Genomic DNA, 25,080 nt, shown 5'->3' on the forward strand with positions numbered 1-25,080 from the left:
ATCAAACGGTTTACTCTTTTAGTTGATTAATTAATAGAACACTATTTGTAGTTCCCTCCCACACATTTACCTTCATTTAATGACCTAGAATACAAGGTCTGTCCAGGAAGTATCCAGCCATGTACCATGAAAAATAGAGACATTTATTGAAGAAGATACAAGAAACACTGTACATAGGAACTTATCCTTCAAAGTAGGCACCTTGGGACCTCACACAGTTCTCCCAGTATCTCTTCCACTGTTCAAAATACTCTGCAAAATCCTTTGTTGGAATCACCATCAGCTGTCTTGTTTTTTCCTGAATATTATCAATGGTCTGAAATGTCTTCCCTTTCAAAGGTGATTTTAGTTTTGGTAAAATCCAGAAGTCACAGGGCACCAAATCTAGGCTGTAAGGGGCTGAGTCACCTGGGTGATTTGATGTTTCACTAAAAACCCCTGCATGAGACGTGATGTGTGAGTGAGCACATTGTTTGATGCAGCTGCCAACACCGGTTGCCCATAGCTGTGCCCATTTTTGTCATATTGCATCTCTTAACAGATGAAGAACATGGAGGTAGTACTCCTTATTAATTGTTTGTCTGGAGGGTGTATTTGTGTTGGACAACACCTTCCCAATCAAAAAACACAGTTAACATGGTCTTGATCTTGCTGTGATTTTGCCTCTGCGCCTTCGTGTGTGGAGAGCCAGGTGACTTCCATTGGGACGACTGGGCCTTCATTTCCAGATCATAGTTGTAGACCCACCATTCCTCTCCAGTTATGATCTCCTTGAGGAAATCTAATTCATTGGTAGTGGTTTGAATCAAGTCATTAGCAACTGCAACATGATATTCCTTCTGCTCTGGTAGCAGAAGCCATGGAATGAATTTTGTCACAATATATTTCATGCCAAGATCTTGCATCAAAATCTTGGACACAGTAGTTTTTGGAATCCCAAGATTAGTTTCCAGTTCTTGCACTGTGAGTTGCCAATCTTTGTTGATTTCAGCCTGTACGCATTCAACATTCTCAAGTGTTCTGTTTGTTGCAGGCCTTCAAGAATGTGGATCACTTTCAACAGATTCTTGACCATCTTTGAAATGTTTGTGCCACACTTCTATTTGCACTGCACTCATTGCATCATCCCTGAAAGCCTTCTGAATAACCTGAATAGTTTCCATGCAGAAATATTCAAACTTAATGCAAAATTTGATGCAGATTTGATGCTCTACTTGCTCAGTCATTTTAAATACGATGGCCAAACAGAACACATGCTCACTCAATGGCATCTACTGCCCCCACTGACTATTACAGTGAAATTGTCATTGTTCATGCATGTGCATTCCAGTTCATTTTCCTTGGCTGCCAGGTTACATCAATGTTGCCCATACCGTCCTTGTTAAATTAACAATGGCTGGGCTTTTTCTGGACAGACCCCATAGACAGTAACACAGCACTGATAATTTTAATGACATTAAATGTGATGGTTTGACAAGCAACCATAGGAATAAAGAAACTACCTGAATGAGCCTAAAGAGTTTAGGGATCTGAGCAAAAAAGAAAACTAGATTCAAGCAGGAATTAAATGCAGATTAAGACATCTGGAGAGAGGTATTAAATGCAGACATTCAGGAGGCAGGTAAAATCATAAAGTCTGTGAGAAAATAATGCTGAGGTAATAGCACATTAGCTATTTCATTATGTAGTGGCAGCACAATGACAAATTCACTTTTTTTTTCCAATTTTGAATCCCTCTATAGCAAGTGATAGATTATGTTTCTCTTGAAAGGACTTTAGTATTCTAGAAGCTTCAGTGGAAGTGCCATATAATTACAGAATGAGGGAATTGTCTAGTATTATATTACAAGATATCCACCTTGCTTCTCCCATCTATTTCACATTAAAATAGAAAGCATACCATGGTCTCTATCAAGGGAGCCACTAATGTGAGGAATAATAGAAGCATTCATACATAGAGTGGCCCAGAACCTCAACATCCTTCATTAACTTTGGAATTCTCATGCCCTATGTATCTATAAATGGCCTTAGGCAAATATCACATTGCAAAGAAAGTACTGACATCCAGTGTATGTCCCACACTTGACTATAAAAGGGAGGACTGACTGTCTCATATTTATTTTATCGAATTTATTGTTGAGGAAAATTTAAAACACATATATAAGTACTCCCAATGTACCTATTGTGCCATGTATCATCTCATGTCAATTACTTTGTACACACTCATACCCACTCAGTCCCCTCATATTCTGGCTATGTTGAAGCACACCTCACACATGAAGTTAATATGTATATCTAAAGTATAAGTACATAGATATTTATATACTACATACACCCTTAACTGTACTACAGCTATATCATTACCATTCCTAAAACATTACAAAAACTTTCTTAATAACATTATATTCATTTTTATATGTTCAGTGTCCAGCCTGGTCCTCACATAGTAGTGTTCAGTAAATGTCAGTATGAATAAATGAGTGAAACTCCTGACCATTTATTCGACTTATTAATTTGAGAACAAAATATCACTACTTCCAAGTTATTGGTGTTCCTCCTTATCTCTCAAAACCCATCCCAGGGGTCTTCTCTGTGTGAAAACTTCCATAATACTGTATTCCTAAGTAAAGCCTATTACTTCTAACTTGGTTCCACTGCTATAAATTCTGACTGTTTTGAGCACTGACAGTGTGCTGGGAACTGTGCTAAACACTCAGCATAGATACATACATATGATTCAGACTCAGTTTGATTCTAAAGTCTATGCTTTTCATCAGTTTCATTTATCTTTGTACTGAACTTAATAACAAAGTACTTGATACATAGTAGAAACTCAAAAAAGTATTGAAGGAGGGAAGAATGAAAGAAGGGAGTAAGAGAGAGAGAGATGGAGGAACAAAGGAGGGAGAAGGAGGGAAGAAGGAAGGAAAAAAGGGAAAGAAGAAAAATGAGAAGGGTGAAGGAAGGAAGGAAGGGAGGAAGAAAGGAAGGAAGAAAGAAGGAATGTGTGTGTTACTGAGACTACATGAGAAGGAAAAATAAGAAAAACAATTATATAGCACTATATAGCTTTAATATTTTTTCATTTACCTTGTTTTTATTAATAACCTATAATGTAAGTAACATGGACATACTTAATATCTAGAGATGTTGAAAGTTGTTGAAACTTGTAGAACTGGCTTTGAATCCTCAATCTTCTGACTCCATGTTCTTTTCAGAAACTGAAAAGTCAGTAATATCTCTCTATTTCTATGACTGGGATCCTAACAGAAAAAGCCATGTGGTCTTGTCTAGAATGTAGTACTTTAGATCAGGGGCCTGCAATGGTTTTTTGAAAAGAAGCAAGATGGTTGAGCAATTGAAGCCCCAGAATGACTAGGACTGATGATTTGTCAGGGGCTGGTGGGAGGGTGTCTACAGTCAGGGGAGACCCTACATGTGAAGTGGAGGAGAGTGCAGATGGGGTTACCAACAGGCAGCATTCAGCTGCCTCTCTCCCCTCTGTGTTCTGTAAGCTGCCTAAAGACAATGGCCCTGGAATCAGCCATTTCTGATAAAAACACCATCAGCAAAAATGACCCCTTACAAGGTGGTCTCTATTGCAAGGTGGTTCCATGTGGTAATTTATTACGACTAAGCTACAACCTATCTAAAATAGCACCCCAGCCTCACCCTGTAAATCTCTCTAAGAACTCTTTTATTCTTTATAGCTTTTGTCACACTTTGTACTTTAATATTTAAATAGTTTCCATTAATTGTCACCACAATTAGATGATAAACTCCACATGACAGAAACCACATCTGTTTTGTTTATCAGCATATATACCACTTATAATAGTTCCTGAAACATAATACTTAACTATTTAATAAATACATGATGAATAAGAAGTTGGATGAATGAATACATAATTGTATGCCAATTTTTTGTAACTTAGCATTAATATCATTTTCAAAAAGTATGAAAATGTGATTATACAAACATGATACTCTTATAATTGTATATTTTTAGTTCAATAACTACTGCATATTGAATTTGTGTACTACTTTATATTTTTATAATTTAGGTATAAATTAATATTAAATATTAATTAAGGAAGAAGAATAGGAATATAAAAACAGCCCAACAAATAATTGCACATGAGCAATATAGATATCTTTTCAGTCATAAAACTTCTGAAGAAATCTTAGAATCTATGTAATCCAATTCTTTTTTTCTCCATCATTTTAGAGATTAAGGTAAAAGTTTTACACAAGATCACAGTTAATTAATAGTGAAACTGGGACCAGATCAAAGGCTCTTCCCTTTTAACCTAGTAATTTTCCCTTAATTCATCCTACCTCAAATGGTCAAAATCAATTCAGCTTTAACATTTCTTGGCTTGTGCTGGCTAAAATCTGAAAATTTAACAATGTGTTTCCAAGTGTAAAATTTAACCTATTCTTACTTTTCCAAACAAGCACTCAATGCAAGTTCCAAATAGGCAAGGAAGGTAAAATGTGAGCATTTCTTCTAAGCGTCACCTAAACCCACCATTTGAAGTCATGCACAATAAATTATTTACTCATGGTACAATCCTCCTGGTGTTCAATTTCTCACATATGTGATTCCATTTCAAAAACATGACTTGACCTATTTCCATGGTAATGTAACATTACAATATTGCAAGTGTTTCATAAACAAAGGAAAGGTGTCATGTTGGACCATTTGAGGATTCACACATAAATCTAGGTTGCAAATCTAATTCCTGAAATATTTCTTTATTGTGACAGAAATTGCAAATTAGCAAACACTTTTCTTTGGGAGGAAATCAAGGCCATACTAATTAGCTCTAATTTCAAATGAACTCAGTATAGCTTGACAATTAAATAATTCAAACGTTATGTAAAAGCTAAATCTATTTAAACACTAATTTACCCCAATAACTCACTACAATTTTCACTTTGTAAAACACTCTAGAAATGATTTAATAGAACTTCCCTCCTATGCCTAATACTTAGGAAGAAAATATTGTGCACAGGTAAGACATAAAAGAGGAATATGTAATTTAATCTAAGAACGTTAAGTAACGATCAAAATAAATGTCTTAGACTTTTCTTCACAGATCCATTCTTTCCTTGTTATGTAATTATGTCCCTTAGGATAACATATATTAGTCTTTTACATTTACTGTGGATTAGTACCCTAAGTCATGCATACAGTCAACTTTCACTTATCTAACCATCCTTACAAAAGTTTGAATTTTTATTGCAACAAGTTTGATTAAAGGTTGTAAAGATGAACTAACTGAAGCATTATGTGTCAGTAGCCCTCAGTCTTAGCTGACTTTCTTGGAACTCTGGTAAGAAAAGAACAAAACAAAACAAAACCAAAAAAAAAAAAAAAAAAGGAAGAATAATAAGTTTTATATTATGTAGATTTCATAAATTCCCTTGTTGGAGGTGACCTCAGAAATTCATTCTTCCTGAATCTCCTTGACAAATTTGGGACAATTTTTGTCTCTACTTAAATTCCTTTTGTGAAGGCAATTTACCTCCTCACAAGCCTCTTCTTCCAGTGTCTGCTAGCTTTCATCTTCCCCCTATATTTTCCAAATATCAGTCATAATGCTGTCCTTTGGGACTTTATAGAAGAAGCCCACCCCCCTTTTTTGTGATAGCCTGTCATATACATGAAAATTGTTATCACAACTCTACACATGTTTTTACATGTGAATTCATAGTTGATTCTTTAAAGGAGTTGCCATTATAGGCAGGGGAGGTGAGGTGAGAGGATTTTCCCTGGGTTTGATGGCATTTGGGGGCCTGGCTCTTATCAGTGCAGAGACAGTGAGAAAAAAGAGAACTGGTGCTGCCAGGCATGGGACCAAGGCATGTAATTGTAATTTATGTCCCTGCATCCTGTCCCTCTGGGATCTCTCCTGTTACAGTCACAGGCAGAGTGAGTGGGTCCAAATCCCTGAGAAATAGAACAGCAAGTGCTCCGGGAGCCTCAGCAATGGATTATGAAGGGCTGGCAAGAAGGAGGAAGGAGAATGATGAAAGCAGTAAATGGAATTTAGGGAGAGCACCCATCCTATAACTGAATTAAATGAGCACAGATCACTACTGATTACATAATTGGAATCTGGATTAATAAAGTGCTTTAGAAAGAGGTATTTTTGGAGACTCTGATAGTTACAAATACATGAATGTTTCTACAAAGCAAACTTACTAACTTTGCTGAAAACTATAATATTTGACCATGTTACTATATCAAGTCACTTATCTCAGAAACATTTGTATGTTTCTCAAATTTGTATGACACTCAGAAGAGTGCAGGTGAAAGTGAGGAGACATTTTAAAAACATGATTACACTAGCACCTTTGCTCTTGAAGAGCAGCCAATAGAAATAGGTAAATTGTAATATCATGGTGTAACAATACTACAGAGACATGAACAAACCCAGGGGGAGCAGAGAGACCAGTGCAAAGTGTCTTCCTAACAGTGCCAAAGAAATTTTACTGAAGACCTAGCATTATAATACTGAACTGAGTGTTGAGCGGTGGATTGTAGTTTACTAAATAAGAAAAATGTGGTGGGAAGAAGTGTTTTAGAAACTTATGCGCAGGCAATATTATGAAAGATCTGTGTCTAAAACCCAAGGAAAATTTGGTAAGGCAGGGGAGGGAGGAGGAAGAGTTGATTTGAAAGGTATGAGTAGAGAGGGCTGGATTGTAAAGAGCTTTATTTGCCAGATCAAAAAGTTGGGATCTTCATTCAATAACCAAGAAGAAATAAGAGCTTTCAGGTTTTTAAATTTGGAAGTGAGATGATTAGCTTTGTTTTCTAAGTGAAAAATAATGTCTTACTAAAATTATCTCTGGAAGCAACGTGGGAAATTTAAGTGGAAAAAACCAGGAGAGTATTGTAACAGTTCTGGTGTGATGTAGATTTGAATTGAAAACAGTGGATAGCAAAGATGGAAAAACAGCACATTTTTAAGAGTTATTTCTGAGACATAACCTTGATTGGTATCATCTGGATATGATGGTGAGGAGAAAGAAAAGTGAATGAGCTTGTTTATGCTTCTCAGTAGGAGACTGTGGAGGGTTGTGGGCTTATCATGGTTATAATGATAGGAAGCTGAAGTTTTTGAAGAAATTATATTTGACGCATCTAGGTACAACCAGGTGTGTGAGAAGGTGTGTTTCCCTCTGGATCCATGAGAGGGCTCCACCCCTGGGCAGATCCTTGGGTTGGCAAGACTGACTCCAGACTGAAGCTGAGGGAGGTTAGACTGAGTCACAGGGCTTCTTCAGAATCTGCAGCTGGACGATATTGGTAGGCCTTCCTTCAGAGATGTGTCTCCCACTAGATTCCTCGGCAGAAAGGACCGCCCCGAGTCCAACGCTGAGAGGGGCTGGAATGTCACAGAGCCACTTCAGGGTGTGCATTCCCACCAATGTTGGTGGGCCTGCATCTGGAGGCACTGATGAGCATGTCTCCCACAGGTATCTGGGAAGACAGGACTGCTCTGGACCATGGCTTTGCGGGGTGGAGTCAGATTATGGGGTTGCTTCAAGATCTGCAGCTGGACTACTGTTGGTAAACTGGCGTCAGGGGCCTGAATGGGCGCATCTCCATCCATGTCCCTGGGCTGTTAGAACTGGCAGAGGGGCTAGAGTCAGGTTACATGCCACTTCAGGGTCCACAGTGGGTACAGGTGGTTGTGATTCCTCCCAGGTCCCTTGGTGAATGGTACTGGTGGCAGGAGCTAAGTGAGACAGGGCTGTAGTTGACGCTAGAGAGGGACAGGGCTGTTTCTAGGTCTATAGCAGGCCCACAGCTGGGGAGCCTACCTGGGCACAGATCTACCTTCTTCAAATGGCACTCCTTGGTCTTGGACTCCACTAGGGGTTCACAGGCTCCGACCTGGGTCCCATAACTTCCACAAAGGCACTTTTGTCTTTGGATGGCTCCCAAATTATTGTTGCTGAGTAGAGATGCAATCAAGGGACCTTCTACTCTGCTGAGTCTGTGGATGGCACTCCCCTTCACACTCCTCTATGATTAGCACTTCAAAATTATTTATTTCATTATTACGGTTTCCACCAAAACAGGAGTTTTTTGGACCATTTACTGAATTACAGATGATTTAATGATATGGGTCATATCAGTTTTTGTAATTATGGTTTGATCATAGTTTTTATTGCAATTTTATATTTGTTTTCTTGTGGGCTGTGTGTCTCAGCTAATAGACACAAAAATTGTAGTGGCTATATTGGGCTTGCTTTCCTGTGGCTTGATTAGAGGTTGTATGCAAATGCTGTTTGATAAAAAAAAATGAGTATAAAATATGCACATTTAAAAATTAGTCTATGGTTAATTTGTTTTGAATACCTCTGTTAGAGAAAATTACATCTCTGAAAATAAAACCATCCCAAATTTTCTTCTAACACATCTATATTCTTCCTTAAACTCATAATTCTTTTTTTGTTTTTTGTTTTTTTAAATTTTATTTTATTTATTATGCTGTTAGTTTTCCCAATGTCTTTCCCCCCCACTACCCCCTCCCTCCAGTTGTCCCCCACCTTAGTCCATGCCCATTGGTTGTGCATATAGTTCTTCTCAACATCTTCCTGTCTACTCCACTCCCTCCTACTATGCTTCTTAATTCCTGTACCATCTCTCTCCCTTTTCCCCCTTCCTCTTCCCTGCTGACCTCCCCCCAATATGTTCCCCATGCCTATAGTTCTTTTTCCACTCTCATTGCCTACTTAGTTTGCCTTTGTTTCCATTCCCTAGCTTCTGTTGTTGGTTGTTGTGATACAGTTTTCATTTTAATGTTCATAGTTTTGATCCTCCTTTTTCTAAACAAGTTCCTTTAACATCTCATATAACAGTGGTTTGGATCTGATGAACTCCTTCAGTTTTATTTTGTCCTGGAAGCACTTTCTCTGCCCTTCTTTCCTGAATGACAGCTGCACTGGATAGCGTAATTATCATTTTGATGATAATATGTCTTGGTGTGGTCCTCCCTGGGTCTAGTCTATCCAGAACTCTCTGTGCTTCCTGGACCTGTAAGTTCATTTCCTTCCCCAAGTAAGGGAAGTTCTGCTTCATCATTTTTTCACATAATTTTTCCACTTCTAGCTCTTCTTCTTCACCCTCTGGCAATCCTATAATTCAAATGTTCATTTTCTTATAGCTGTCCCAGAGGTTTCTGAGCCTCTCCTCATATTCCTCCCTTTTTGTTTCCTCTTTCTGCACTGGTTAACTGTTTGTTCCCTCCCTATGTTCTGATTTGTTGATGTGATCCATGGCTTTCCTTTCCTCACCACTTGTCTTGTATGTATTTTTGTTCATTTTGGCGGGACTAGCCTTCATTCCTTCCCTGTCTTGATTCAGTCCCGCTGTTAGGTCTGTAAGCTGCCTTATGACTATAGCTCTGAACTGAGCCTCAGAAAGATCGCTATTTTTTCATTGGTCAAGGCCTTTATTTGTTTTTTCGTTAGCTGTGTGATTGGTATTTCAATCATTAATTCTGCCATTCTGACTGTTTTGTTTATCTTTCCTTCTTGGGTAGGGCTGTAACACCTCCTATGCTATATTGGGTGGAGCCCCACGTGCTCTTCACAACCTGGCAACCTTTCTCACCACACTGTGGTGCTTTGTGTGGGAGCAGGGGTCCAAGATGGATTCCTGCTGTTACTTACATTGAAGAACTGGGAGCCTCCTCCATCCCCACAGTCCGAAACAATGGGGTCTGCCTTCCCCAGCATTGGAATTGTGAGCCAACGCATCTGGTCTGCAGCCAGGGCCGACTCCCAGGTGCTTCTCTCCTCCCCCCAAATACGAATGTCTGCTGATAGGGTCCCGCTGTTCGCCCCCGCAGCTGCTGCCTCCAGCACTGTTCGATCTTTCTCAGCCGCGGTTTCACCCTTCCTACCCATCTGGATAAGCACCACTTGTTTATGACTTCATACATTGGACTTCCATGTAGCTTTATTTTCAGGAACTTCTTATTATTTTTGGTTTTGCGGTGGTTGTAGTCCTTTTTAGTTGTGGAGGGAGACAGAGCGTATTGGTCTATGCCTCCATCTTGGTTGGAAGTCTAAACTCATAATTCTTGAACTAGGCATTAAAAATAATAGAAATTCTACTATTTATATATTATGTATTACTATTTGGTTTGGAAACAGAAAAACAACTATTATTCAATAACATCTGAGACAATATGGTGTTAAGAGTTAATGTTTCAAAATGTTTACTACTGACTTCCAGCCAAGATGGGGCCTAGACAGACACATGCATCTCTCTCCACAACTAAGAAGGAATATAATTACCTCAAAACTAGAGACAACCAGAAGTTCCAGAAAATCAAGCTGCATGGAAGTCCAACAAAAATATAAAGAAGAAATATCATCCAGACAGGTAGGAGGGATGGAGCCAGTGTGGAGATGACATGGTGTGGGTTGTGGCAGCAGCGGTGGCAGCAGCAGGCTGGTGGAAAGTGCAGTCACATGTTTTATAAAGTCAGGAGGGACATCTGGGGGTGTTCCCAGCCCCATACCAGACTGCAAAGCTCATGGTTCCATCTCTGGGGAAAATAAAGCCACATTGCTTCTGATTATGCAAACCAATGGGGGTTGGGGCGGAGGAAGAAACTGCTGGTCCCTTAGTAGACTCTGCTTGTTTAAAGGACCCCCATGGTCCTAGAATGTCTGCAGATCCACCCACTCTGGGAATGACAGCTAGGGCAACAGGGAGGCACCACTCCCATAAGGAAGTGGGAGAAGTGCCTGGAAAAGGGGCAAGTGCTAAGCAAGCAGCATTGTTCCCTGTCAGACACCTCCCCCACATTCAGTGCCACAACCTGGTGAAACAGGTCTCCCTGTACTGACGTATACTTAAGGCTCCACCCCTTACAATGTAACACGTGTGACAGCTCTACCTAAGACCCGGAGGCAAACAAACACAGGAGCCTGTCAAGATGAGGAGACAGAGAAGTATGGCCCAAAAGGGGGAATGGGTCAAAGTTCCAGTGGAAGAACTAAGGGATGAGCAGATAGCCAACCTAACAGATGAAGAGTTCAAAACACTGGTGAAAAAGATGCTCACAGGCTTGTCAGATATGCTTGAATATGGCAAATGCATAAAAGAAGAAGTTAAGGTTATGCTAAAAGAAATGAAGAAAAATCCACACAAAACCAGCAGTGAAGGGAAGGAAACTGGGGTTCAAATCAATGATTTGGAACATAAGGAATAAAGAACCAGTCAACCAGCACTGAATGAGGAAACAAGAATTGAAAGAATGAGGAGAGGCTTAGGAACCTCCTGGACAACTTTAAATGTGCCAACACCCCGATCATAGGGGTGTCAGAAGAAGAGAAAGAGGAAGAAATTGAAAGCCTGTGTGAAAAAATAATGAAGAAAACTTCCCAAATTTGGTGAAGGAAATAGACATACAAGTCCAGGAAGCTCAGAGAGTCCCAAACAAGCTAGACCCAAAGAGGACCACACCAAGAAGCATCATCATTAAATTGCCAAAGGTTCAAGGTAAAGAGAGAATCTTAAAAGCAGCAAGAGAAAAACAGAGTTACGTACAAAGGGGTGCCTATAAGACTATCAGCTGATTTCTCAAAAGGAACTTTGTGGGCAAGAAGGGACTAGCAAGAAGTATTCAAGGTGATGAAAAGCAAGGGCCCTCAATCAAGATTACTCTATCCAGCAAAGCTATCATTTAGAGTGAAAAGGCAGATAAAGTGCTTCCCAGACAAGCTAAAGCTAAAAGAGTTCATTATCACCAAGCCATTATTATATAAAATGTTAAAGGGACTTATTTAAGAAAAAGAAGATCAAAACTATGAACATTAAAATGACAACAAACTCACAACTAAAACAACTGAATCTAAAAAATAAAAACAAAATCCAACTAAGCAAACCAGAATAGGAACAGAATCATAGGTATGGGGATCATTTCGAGGGTTATCAGCTGGGAGGGGGAAAAGGGAGAAATGGGGAAATGGTGCAGGGATTAAGAAGCATAATTGGTTGGTACAAAATAGACAGGGGGAAGTTAAGAATAATATAGGAAAGGGTGAAGCCAAAGAACTTATATGCATGACCCATGGACATGAACTAATGGGGGTGGAATTGCTGAATGGAAGGGGGATACTGGGCAGAAGGGAGGAAAGGGGAAAAAATCGGGGCTACTGTAACAACATAATCAATAAAATATACTTAAAAATGTTTATCACTGATTAACAATGGAACAATTATTGCTCTATTTTGGATCTGGACAGGGGGATAGTGCAGGAATTTTACTCTTGAGGCATAAATTACAATCATCTGAAAATATATACAAAATATATGCTTCATATACATAGTAATATTTTGATCAAGAACAGACCATTTGTACAATGTACAGTGGTCGTCCTATAACATTGTAATGAAGCTGAGAATTCCTATTGTCTAGTGTTATTGTAGCCATAGTAATGTAGTAGCTCATATTACTCACATGTTTGTGGTGATGCTGGTGAAAACAAACCTACTGCAATGCCAGTCATGTAAAAGTATAGCACATACAATCGTGTACAGTATGCAATAGTTGACAATGATTATGAAAGACTAAGTTACTGGTTTATGTATTTAGTACACTATACTTTTTATCATTATTTCAGAGTACATTTTTTCTACTTAATCAGTATGTCATGTTACACTGGCAGCAGCCTCATACAGCTCGTGTTTACCGCGTCCCTTAATTGCATCATTTTCTCTTGTGCATGACTTAATCTCATGTAGTTTTGTAAATCCAGTGTAGCCTAAGTGTCTAAGTGTACACTGTTTATACAGTCTACAGTAGTGTATTGTAATGACCTAAGCCTTCATATTCACTCACCATTCACTCACTCACTCACCCAGGACAGCTTCCAGTCCTCCAAGCTCCATTCACGGTAAGTGCCCTATACAGGTGTACCACTTAAAAAAATTTTTATACTGTGTTTTTACTGTACATTTTTATGTTGAGATATACAAATACTTATCACTGTGTTATAATTGCCTACAGTACTTAGTACAGTAATATGATATACATGGTTGTAGCCTAGGAGCAATAGGCTATACCATGTAATCTCAGTGTGTAGTAGGCTGAACCATGTAGATTTGTAGATTTGTGTAAGTGCACTCTTTGGTGTCTGCACAATGAAGAACTCACCTAACAGCACATTTGTAGAATATATCCCTGTCATTAAGCAGTGCAAGATTATACACACATACACACACACACACACACACACATACATATGATACAGTATCCTAGTATACCTACTATATAGCTCCTAAACTAGTGCTGTTGATTGGTATTGGCTTCAAGAATGTTCCTAATGACTTCAATTCTAACCCTTCCCAAATATTCTGCTTTAGGTAACTCATGTAAAAGCATGAGTTACTACCCCCAGCTAGATAGCTCAGAGGACCTAAGGGAATACCAAATGTAAGAAGAAAACCATCACAGATATTTTTATTTTTAACTTAGAAGGAAAATAATCTCTAAAGGTAAGGTTTTGTGAAATACCTTACGTTTATTTTATTGCCATTTATATTCTACCTGTAGGACTTTGTAAAACATAAAAAAATCAATTAACTCTATAATATTGGTAGAACTGAATCTGAGGTTATGTCATAAAGTTTAATTTACAGCTCAAATAAACATATTTTCTTATAATTGACTTTCAAACTTATTTGCATATCAGAATCATCCATGAAGCTTTATATACTTCAAATAATGTTGTAAATTGTAACTCAATAAAGCTGAAGAAAATGAATTACCCATGAAGATTGTTAAAGCTTAGATGCTTCAATTCTGTTTATCTCTGCTACTTAACTTCAGGCAGGTCACCAAACCTCTCTGTGCCTAGTTACCTCATCTGTTCAATGGGGAAGATAACTATCTTCCTCATAGGCATGCTATGAGGATGAAATGAGTTAGTATATGTAAAGCCGTGAGAGCAGTGCTTGCTGTATAGAAAACATGTCCTCATATAGTTCTTAGTACTGTTATTCTGCATTTAGGTAACTGAGAGAAGGAAAACTCTGACTCCAAAAAACCTCCGCTGCCTTGCGGCATACCTCTTCAGGGGAAAGGCTAAGGGAGTAAACCCCGACAGAAAATCCGGAGCCGGAGTCCCTAAGGCGGTTCGACGTTGTAGTCAACACCGGCAACTCCTGCGGCGCACCTGAAGCCAAGCTGTATTGACTCCGTCTTTCCCTTGGACCCTTCAGCTGCGAAGAGAGGGGGGGTCTGCTGCATGGGCAACAGCAGACCCTCCATATCACCCTGCCCAGTCTCTGTAGCTTCAGCTCCACTGGAGAGGACACTCCAGCGTCATCGCAAGATGTCGATTCAACACGGGAGGAGACAGATACCGTGTCACTCCCGAGTCGGACTGCACAGCCATTCTCGGCGGTGCAGATAGACTCTTAAGAAGCTACACCATCGTCTCTCGAGACGGACGGCTGCCGACGAGGTAACTGAGAACTTCATTTCTAGGGATTCTGGTCTGACTCAATTTGGGTTTATTCCAAGAAGGAGCTCAATTTAGCTAGTCTGGCATTGTGAGTATGAGGCTAAATGGAGAGAAAAAGTTGTGCATGTTGCTGTGGCTGTTAGGACAGTACTCCTATCAGTCATGTGTGCAGGGGCAGCTGTGGAAGAGGCAGAGAGGGACGGCTTGTAGAGGCCAAGCGTGGGACCTGGAAGCAAATAATCCAGCACCCTCATGATTTCAGAATGAGATTCAGCCTTGCCTTTTCCCCGAAGTTTCACAGTCTACTGAGAAGTGTTTATTTTAAAAATGAAAATAGATATGTTCCTGTGGAGAAATCCCAGTCTATAAATTTTGTTTACATTTATTGAAAGCATAGATCCAAAATTTCAAAATATGATAGCAAAATGTGGAGCCAATTCTGGACATAGTAGAGAAAGTTAGGCAATAGGAGTACAAAATAAGTACCACCAGAGCTGAATGGCTCTTCAGATAGATACACAAGACATTTTTCATGGAAATCTATGTTTCCATGACAACTGGAGGATTGGATGATCTCTCTCGTTCCAATACCTTGATGTCTTGACATGAGCTTGGATGATGTTGGGTATACCAAACAAATGGGGCTTGAGTTTATTGCTAGCCCAGCAGTGGGAAAACGAGGAAGTTAAACAAAATATTTACAATTGTAGTAAGCCCACTTGATATTAGGGCTTGAGTTACATACCTGTTCCATAGTAGGATTTGTCTGATATTATTAAGAATTCTTATGCATTGTGATGATTATCAGCTTATTACCTCTCTGCTCCCAATCTACCCTTTCATGACTGGCCTTGGAGCAAGCATGATGCTAAACTTGTCAGTAGAAGGCGCAGGAGGGGCCTTGTAGGAGGAGGGAGTTGGTCCTGGTTCCTTAGTGCAGTCATATTTTTGGTTTCTGCATCTCCTGCTTTGCTGCTGGAGGCAGTCTGTTCCATCCATGCACCCCTTATACACAGTCTTCTGACAAACTTATAGCCTCAATGTCAGCCTGGCGACCATCTCATTGACTGATATTCCTAATGTAGACCCCACGTGCACCAGGCCTCCCACTGCCCTGCCAGCAAGTGGGGTCCCAGCACAATGCCTGAGAGCCTGCTTCTGCTTGCCTTTGAACTGTCAGGTGGCTCTGGCAAGGACAGTGCAACAAACTTCACCAGCCAGAGGGCCCCAAGTGTACCACCTGCGATAGGACTGGGTCCCAGCTTTAGGAAGCTGGCCTCCTTTCCAAGTTGTTCTTTCCTTGGGTTCTCTCCATCATCCCTGGTAAAGAACAAAACTCAACCAAGTACATTTGAAGATCTAATTGGCTGTATTAAGAAACTTATAGGTTGGGCAGCATCCCACCAAGCGGCTAGAAGGACAGTCAGAGAGGTTGTACAAAATGGGAGGGTTTTACAGGAAGCTAGTAGCAAAAGAAAAGAGGAGGTTATTTCTAGACCAGATATCTTCTGGGGGGAAAAGAAAATGGCAAGGGTTTTTACCATGCAGATTGCCTCTTCTCTGTGGGAGATGGAGAGGGTCCATTTGATGGATTACCTTTCTGGTACTTGACCAGAAAATTCCAGACTTGTTGAAACAGCTATTAGATCAGATATTAAATCTAGGTTCGGATTGTTTGAATAGGAAGTTAGTTAAATATTAACAAAGGAAGGGAGAAAATGGGATCAGATTTTAACCTGGATTAACTAGAAAGGGGCAGCTTCCTAGTCACTTCGGGCACTTGAATGGACAGGAAAGATGGGCTTCCCGATCTCCCTGCAGAGCAACAGTTCCGTCCACCTGAACTACCAGGGGAAGGGTGGACCAACAAGGGGGAAATGCCTCTGCATGTGCAGTAGAAGCCAGATAAGGAAGCAAAACTATGAGGCATGCAAAGCAGGAGCCAAAATGGCAACCATAAATGGGAGGAGTCTAACGTGGGAAAATCTGGGGAAATAATTAGATAGGATAAGGGCAGGAAACCCCAGAAGATCCAAGAATAGGACTGGATAGAAAGAGGAAAAAGCATAGCTCCAGAAAGATTCAGGAAAGGGATTGAATAGTTTGAAAGAAAGCCTGCTCTATCCAAAGCCCAAGGAAATATAATCAAAGCTCAGTATGGGCACATTCTCTCTCCATAAGAGCAGCAGTGCAGGTCTGGGTGTGGCAGCCATGGGGGCCAACCGAGGAAAATGGGCCAGAGGGAGACAGAGACTAAGCGACACTACTACAGCTTCAGATGCTGATGCACAGCGTCTCTGGGCCCTAGTCCTCCTTCTGGGCTTGGTGAGGACAAGTATGGGCCTGTGGTCCCAGAGGCGGGGCTGCTTCCATGGCGAGATGGAGCTAAGCCACCTGATCATGGATGAGGCAGTGTGGCAGCCTTTTCTATGTGCCCTTACACTTCCAAAAAAAAAGAATCTTATTACTACACCTCACATCCTCGTGTGTGTGAGTCCTGGAAATTCTTTTCCTGTGACTTTTCAAGGACCCATTTCTAGACCAGACAGGCAGACCTGCTTTGGTCCTGGTCCACGTCTGACAGCAGCAATATCATGGGCACAGGTGATATCAGTTTGCACCTATGGTTTTCTCTTTAACCACTCAAGTTATTCTTTAGAACAGGGGTCAGCAACTTCAAAGTGCTGTTGGCTTTTGTACATAAAGATTTATTAGAATAGAGCCATGCTCATTTATTTATATTTGTCTATGGCTGCTTTGACACTGCAATGGCATCATTGAATAGGTGCAAAAATGACCTAATGGTCCACAAAGCCTAAAATATTTACTATTTTGCCTTTTAACAGAAAAAGTTTGTCAATTCCTGCCTTAGAGGTCTCCTTTCTTTTTCACAATTACTACATTGTTACATTTAATAATTTTTATATTAAAATATCCTTGTTTAAATTATCATGTAATTTCTGTCTCATAATTGGACCTTTCTGATACATGCACTACATATCTGTACCCCCCCCTAGGGGTTACAATCCATAGAATTGGTACCGTTTTAATTTGGGAAAGGAGCAGCTTCTACTTTACCCATGACCAACAAAATCCCCAAGGCAAGGAAATACTATGGGTCTGGCTATTCCCTGTAAAGTAGAAAAGAAAAAGTAAAATAGAGAGAACAATCATAAGTTAATTATATCAATAAATTACCTTACTTCATCCATACCTTATTCATTTGTTATACTTGAAAGCAACCCAGATGCCTAGCTCACAGTAACAATTTACTAACTGATTTTGAGCAAACGAAGTGAGTATATGAATGATGCAAGAAAAACTGAGAAACACACTAGAGGTAGCATTTTTGTTCCAATGGAAAGAAATGACAAATACTATAATGTAGATAAGCTGCGGGTTCTTTTTTCCTCTAATATTTGCTCTATGAAAATTATGGAAAATATGTAAAGAAGAGAGATGTGTCTGTGAATACATTATTTTAAGCTGTACATGCAAATGAAGTGGAAAACACAGGAAAAATAATTTTCTCCTGAAACGTTCTGATAATTGAGACAAGCATGTGGTTTTGGTTTGAATTAGCTGAGCTGAACCAGTTATGCATTTGACTTTGCATGTGAGGCCACAGCCATGAGAGGTTCATACCGGGTTCATTTCAACAAACAGCTGTGGACCGGGGTCAATTCTTATTTTATTTAGCATTACCCATTCATTCTGATTCCATATTCAGCTAATTACTTGCAGGAACAGTACTTATTAAGAAGAATAACTCATTTACATGGAAGCAGCCTGTAGTTTGCCCTTTTGCTTTTATCTCCCTTCCTTTTCTTTGCATTTATTCTTCTTTCATTTGGAATAATAGGAAGCATAAAAACCAAATCACGGCACCCTACATTCTGATTTCTTGTTTCCCAAACATTCAAACCTTTCTGTGAGCAGACATTAGCCTTTGCCAGGTAATTCGAGCACAATCGTACGTTTTATTTTACCCTCTCCAAGCAAGCCTGTTGCCACGCTGATCACATCTTCCTGTCTGCCTGCAGACAGCTTTGTCATGGTTAGAGCTCTGCCTTCCCGTTAGCTGCCGGCAGGCCGTTCAGGGGGATCTTCAGATGCCGGTGATATTTTCTCTACTGTTTACAAAAACAGAAAAGAATTTCACACTTTTTTGAGCACCGCAGGTGTTTCAGCACCTTCAAATGCCACTTATAAGCCATTCTAAACAAACCAACCTGCAGACCAGGAAACCAAAATACCTGTTAGCACTGATTTTTTTCTTCCCTGAAGGATGAAGAGTTTTCTTTAATGCACCAAATGAATTCAAGGAATGTATTTTCTTTCTGGGCCTTACTCAAAGACAGAAATGTTGGTAGCCCAACATTTAAAAGATACAAATAGTTTCTATTGTTATTAGCAATAGGGACTTGAGTGAAGGGGAGAGCCATGATTAGTCCCTAATAGCAACCTTCTAGAAAAATATATCGTATTAATTATCCTGTCATTTTGTTCATTTATATTTTAAATTTATTTATTTATTTTTACTTTTAGAGAGAGGGAAAAGGAGAAAGAAAGGGAGAGAAACATCACTGTGTGGTTGCCTCTCACTTGCACCCGCAACGGGGGCCTGATGTGCAACCTAGTCAAGTGCCCTGACTGGGAATAGAACCAGCAACACTTGGCTCGCAGGCCGACACTCAATCCACTGAGCCACAGCAGCCAGGGCCCTCATTTATATTTTAATATTTTATTTATTTATTTTTAGAGAAAGGAGAAGGGAGGGAGAAAGAGAGAGAGAGAAACATTGATGTAAGAGAGAAACATGGATCAGTTACCTCTCATTTGTGCCCCGATGGGGGACCAAACCTGCAACTCAGGCATGTACCTTGATCAGGCGTCTAATTGATGATCCTGTCATTTTGTTTAAACCAATGCCTAGGTTAGTGGTTCTTAAACTTGTTTGCACACTGTACTCACTTGGAAAGCTTAGAATAATAATAATTACAACAACTATGATGATGATGGTGTTGCTTGTATTCACCCCTAGAGACTGGGACTTAATTGGTCTGGGTGTAGCCTGGGCTTTGGAAGGTTAAAAAATTCCTCCATTGATCATCATGTGCAGACAAGTTTAGGAACCATTGTCCTAGGTTGACCTTTGAATCCAAGAAGCAGTGTAGCCTGGTCCAGTGGAACTTTCTGAGATGAATGGTGATAGTAACTCCAGAGAGCACTACCACTCTGAGAGCATGAGGAACTGAGGCTGGTGTTTGACAACCAAGTAGCTTATGAGAGGATCCTATGGACCCGAGATCCAGACCTTTGAGAAGAGCGACTGCCCAGTTGGTGCTGGTATCACTGAGAGGAATGCATCATTCTGGAGTGTGGAAAGAAAGTGGAATCAGAGGCTGCTGCCAGGGAGAGGAGCCCAGCGTGGGAAGATTGAGGAACAAGAAGAAAGGAGGAAGACTTTTTTTCTCCCTTCTCTTCACTTTGAGAGCTCCCTATAGGGATGTCTAGTCACAGGATCTAATGGGAAACTTCTGGCCAAAGGGAAATAGTTTGCAGAGTCTAGCCCTAGTCAGCATCTCCAAGCCAACTTCTGAAGGGTGGATTTGGAACAGAAAAGCAATATTTAATACCCAAAATATTTGTAACCAAAGAAATGCATATTTGCATAAAATAAACATCTTTACCTATCCAATTAACGTAGATTTAAAAATATATAGTATTAGCACTCTTAGATACCATTGGTAGATATGCGAATTAACATCCTGGAAAGCAAGTTGGCAAGTCCTAAAGTGTTTATAACCCTTGACTCAATAGTTTTGCTCTCAGAAATTTATTCCAAAGATACAATGAAAACTATGATTTAAGATTTATGTACAATACTGAACAATTGTTCCTCCTAATAAAAACCCTTAATGACCCAAATAGGAAATGGTTAAGTACATTTAAGAGTTTAAATTTTTAATTTTATAAAATGATTGAATAGGGCTTAAATATGGAGAAAACATGATTGTGGTATAACAGTTGAGAAATATTTTTATTTAATAATTTACCATAAGCATCGTTGTTGACTTCTTAGTTTTCTCTCTCTATATTGCAGCATTTTATGTTTCCAATAATATGCTTATATTACATTAATAGTAAAACGATGCAAAAAATAAAACAAATAACAAAGAAGTAGACCCATTATTTTAATAGCATTAAAATTAAGATGGTTGTATATAAATAAAACATGTGCACAAAAAGATACATTGGGAAAAAACCTGCAGCAAGTATAATACTTTTTTCTTTAATATATAATGAGTTCATATAGATTCCTAAGAAAAACATCAAAATTGCCAAAAGATAAATGAGTAAGGGTCAAAATTAGTTATAAAAGGGAAATAAATGTGATTAATGAAATCATAGGAAAATATTTATTATCTTGTTAACAAAAATCACAAAAGTTGATGGGAATAGTGTTTTCAGTGTAGTATAATATCATGAAATCATTCTGGCAAAACACTGGACTATTAATTAATAGTTAAAATACATATATTCTTTAACCTTATAAAGACAATTTTTAGAATCTTTCCTAGGATTATAACTTGAAATGTAAGGAAGACTTTATTCCCCAAAGTATTCATAACTTTGTTATTTAAAAACACACACACACCAAAAACAAATGTCTAAACATGTGAGAATATTTTAATAGCCCTAATATTATAGAGTGAAATTTAATATATCTGTTAAAATTGTGTTTATAGAGGTTTTTTAAAAAATAAATGTTTAAATTTTAATATTAAGTGTGGCATCCAGGTTATATAATTTAATATCCAGTATTATCTCAGTGAGGCAACAGTATGCGTTTAACAAAGCTGGAAAGAATATTGTGTTAAATGTAGTTGCCTGTGCTTATTAGAATTAAACATAATATTTCATTTCTTCACATATGTCAGTTTTCAAAAATTTCTAAAATTAACGTATTTTTCATAATTTCAAAATTAAGCTTACTAAAATTTAAATATCATAATTATAATAAGAATAAAATTTTACCCAGTTAAGTTTCTTTGACCTATCCCATCCCTAATTCCTCCAATACTAGAATGAGAGACTCTGCTTTTTGTGGGGCAATGAGTTAGAAAACCTTCCTGAATTTTGACAATGTGTGAAAGGAGTTCAGACAACAGGATGCTCAGTTCCCACTAAATTTGGTACATTCTTTTCTGCAGATATTTGTGTTCTAGTTCAGGGATTGACCAACTCTTTATGTAAAGTTCTGGATAGTAAATATTTTGGATTTGAAGGTCTCTGTCACATATTTGTCTTAGTTTTTTTATGACACCGTACAGTGCAAAAACCATCCTTAGCTCATGGACCATGCAAAAACAGGTCACAGACTGGATTTGGCTTGATGACCATGGTTTGTTGATTTCTATTGAAGATCACATGTATAGTGAACAGCTAGAGATTCTGCGTGATGTTTTTCTTATGAGTTCATATACTAGGATAGCTAACTAAACTCTCTGCCATTTATATCTTCTGTGCCTTGATAACCATCCTTAATAACAAAAGGAGAGGTAGAAATTGATAAGTAAATATGTCTGTCAGTTACTGCCCCTCAGTTACTGCACCCGCCCCCCAAATTCTGCAAAATAAACAGCTCAAAATTCAGGTTTAAAACAATAATTACACATTTTCACAGACCTGAGTTGGTCAGTTGTTGACCTAGGCCATGTTGAGCTTAGTGGCTCTGCTGACACGTACATCTGAGAGTTGTCCAAGACCAACAGAACTGGGCTGGCCTCAGCAAGAGGAGTCTGGCTCTGCTCTCACCCTCCTCCTGGGACCAGCGCGCTTTCCTGGGCTTCTTTATTCAATGGCAATGGTAGGAATACAAGAGAGTAAGCCCAAGCATGCAAGTGCTTTTCAAACCTTTAATCAAGGAGTTGTTCAGCTGTAGCAGAAGCTGAAGTAGAACCACTGACTGAAGCATATGAGGTTGAAGGAAGATGTGATGCAAGGTGTTTTCAGTACAGTCAACACCTTGAACCATTCAGATCCACTGCTACCCCTTTTCGTATCTGGTATGCATTCTACAGTGTTGGGTTCATACTTTCTCTCCTAACAAGATGTCCTCACTCCTTTCTCACTTCAAGATGAGGCCAGTCATAATCTCCTTGAGACTTTGGAAGGTTAGTGGTGAGATAAATTAGAATGTATACGGCTGCAGCTGGCTTTATCTAGTTTGCATCCTTTGGACCAATAAATGTGGTTAGGGATCTGGGTACTGTAATCAGCAGCTCTCCTATTTGAAATAGGTTGAAGAAAGTATCATTTGTAGAAGATAGGGGAGTTGTATAACAATAGGAAAATACGCTCAATAAAATAAAAATAGCTACATATATTCATTATGTATACACTAGAAGCTGTTTAGTAACCTATATGAAGCTGATAGCATTTCACATTACACACATCCAATAAAGTAGTTGTTACTAATTTTGCTTAACATATGAGGAAACTAAAGTATAAGAGGTAATTTATATGCCTAATTATGTGGCAGAATCATAATTCAAACTTGGATCTCTCCAATTTCATAAACTAGGCTTTTAACCACAATGGCCGTAATGCACCTGTCCTTGAAGTCATATTTGTTTTCTTTAATTTTTACTCCAGTGTTTTCTTAGAAATTATCTTCCTTGACCTTCATTTTGCTTATACTTATGTTTTTAATGGCTACCCCTTTACCTACTAACCCCCAGTGTCTAGAAATCCCCTGCTGTTTTAGCTTTTTGTGATACTTTGATTTCGTCATCGGCAGCCGTCCGTCTCGAGAGACGATGGTGTAGCTTCTTAAGAGTCTATCTGCACCGCCGAGAATGGCTGTGCAGTCCGACTCGGGAGTGACATGGTATCTGTCTCCTCCCGTGTTAAATCGACATCTTGCGATGACGCTGGAGTGTCCTCTCCAGTGAAGCTGAAGCTACAGAGCCTGGGCAGGATGATATGGAGGGTCTGCTGTTGCCCATGCAGCAGACCCCCCTCTCTTCGCAGCTGAAGGGTCCAAGGGAAAGACGGAGTCAATACAGCTTGGCTTCAGGTGCGCCGCAGGAGTTGCCGGTGTTGACTACAACGTCAAACTGCCTTAGGGACTCCGGCTCCGGATTTTCTGTCGGGGTTTACTCCCTTAGCCTTTCCCCTGAAGAGGTATGCCGCAAGGCAGCGGAGGTTTTTTGGAGTCAGAGTTTTCCTTCTCTGATGTGCCCTGACTGGAAGATCGAACCAGCGACACTTAGCTCGCAGGCCGACGCTCAATCCACTGAGCCAAACCAGCCAGGGACTACTTTGATTTATTGCTTAGCAAATATTGACACCCCACTGATATCGGGTTTGACTGTTTGTTGTACTTCAGCTGATAGAATGTTAGTGGACATGTTAGTGGACACAAACAGATCCCTTAAATGTGCCTGCCTGATTTAGCTAGCCTGTGGTGCTGTAAACTTCACTTTAACCTAGGCCCTAGAATGAGATGCATGAAACAAGTCTACAGCCTGGAACAGAGCAGCCCAGCTGAGTTCATTCCAGATCAGGGGAACCACAATCAATCCAAAGACTTGTGAGAATAAATGCTGTTGTAAGTCACTGAGTTTCAAAGTGGTTTGTTATGCAGCTCACTCCTTTGGCTTCTTGGTTGATTTAAGGATTTCTAACAAACTAGAGCTGTTCCATTAATAGCAAAGTATTACCGCAAGATAAAAAAGGTGTACAATTTTCTGAATGGTGGCTAGCATGGTGGTCTCAATAAATATTTTCTTTTTTTGAGCAGTAGCAAATTTGTCATTGTTGTAGGAAATTTTAAAATGGTAGACAGCCATTATTAGATAGTAATTTGTTGATAACACTGTATTTTTAGCAATTCTATCTCATAAAGAACTTAAATTCATAGTTAATGATGTTTATTGTCATCACAATATATTGCTTTAATATAGCAATGCTTGCATTTTCATCCACCCCATTCATTGATTACCCCCTATTGTCCCATATGTACCTATAGTGTCATATAAATCTAACAATGCTATATGTTGTAAATAAGGGAATTAAGCCTAGAGAAGGAGGCATTAGAGATCAAAGTGATCTCTTAAATTATTATAAATGAGGTAGGCCAAAGCTGGATGCAGAATTATGGGTAGGATTTGGAAAAGAGCAGAAGAAGTCACTCCAGTTTGGGCAAAAATACTACTAGAATAAGGATTGTGGAAGGATGGGGATAGCAGCCAGCTGAGATTCCAGGATACCTGGAATAGAAGCTCTGCTTAGGAGTTGGTAATAAATATGTTAGAAATGTGCAGTGAGAAATATTGTCAAAAACATTGAAAGAATGACAGAGAATTTTACACTGGATGAAACAGGCAGTGGAGAGATTTTACAAAATCATCTTGAAAATAATGATTTATTGATATTGTCTTATGATGATACTTAAATCTTTAGAGTTAGAAAAACGTGATTAACTGGCTACCATGTACCTATTATGTGCCAATCAGTGCTTGGTAGTTATCTTAACATAAATGGAAAATCGGGCATTGCAGG

At 39.3% G+C, this 25,080-nt stretch overlaps 1 pseudogene; it reads left to right on the top strand.

The window, feature by feature from the left end:
* LOC150012041 (small ribosomal subunit protein mS31-like) overlaps positions 1-25,080 on the top strand; it is a 161,509-nt pseudogene that overhangs the window by 135,159 nt on the left and 1,270 nt on the right.

Source organism: Furipterus horrens, unplaced genomic scaffold (genome assembly GCF_987537825.1).
Source record: "Furipterus horrens unplaced genomic scaffold, mFurHor1.1.pri manual_scaffold_4, whole genome shotgun sequence".
Lineage (NCBI taxonomy): Eukaryota > Metazoa > Chordata > Mammalia > Chiroptera > Furipteridae > Furipterus > Furipterus horrens.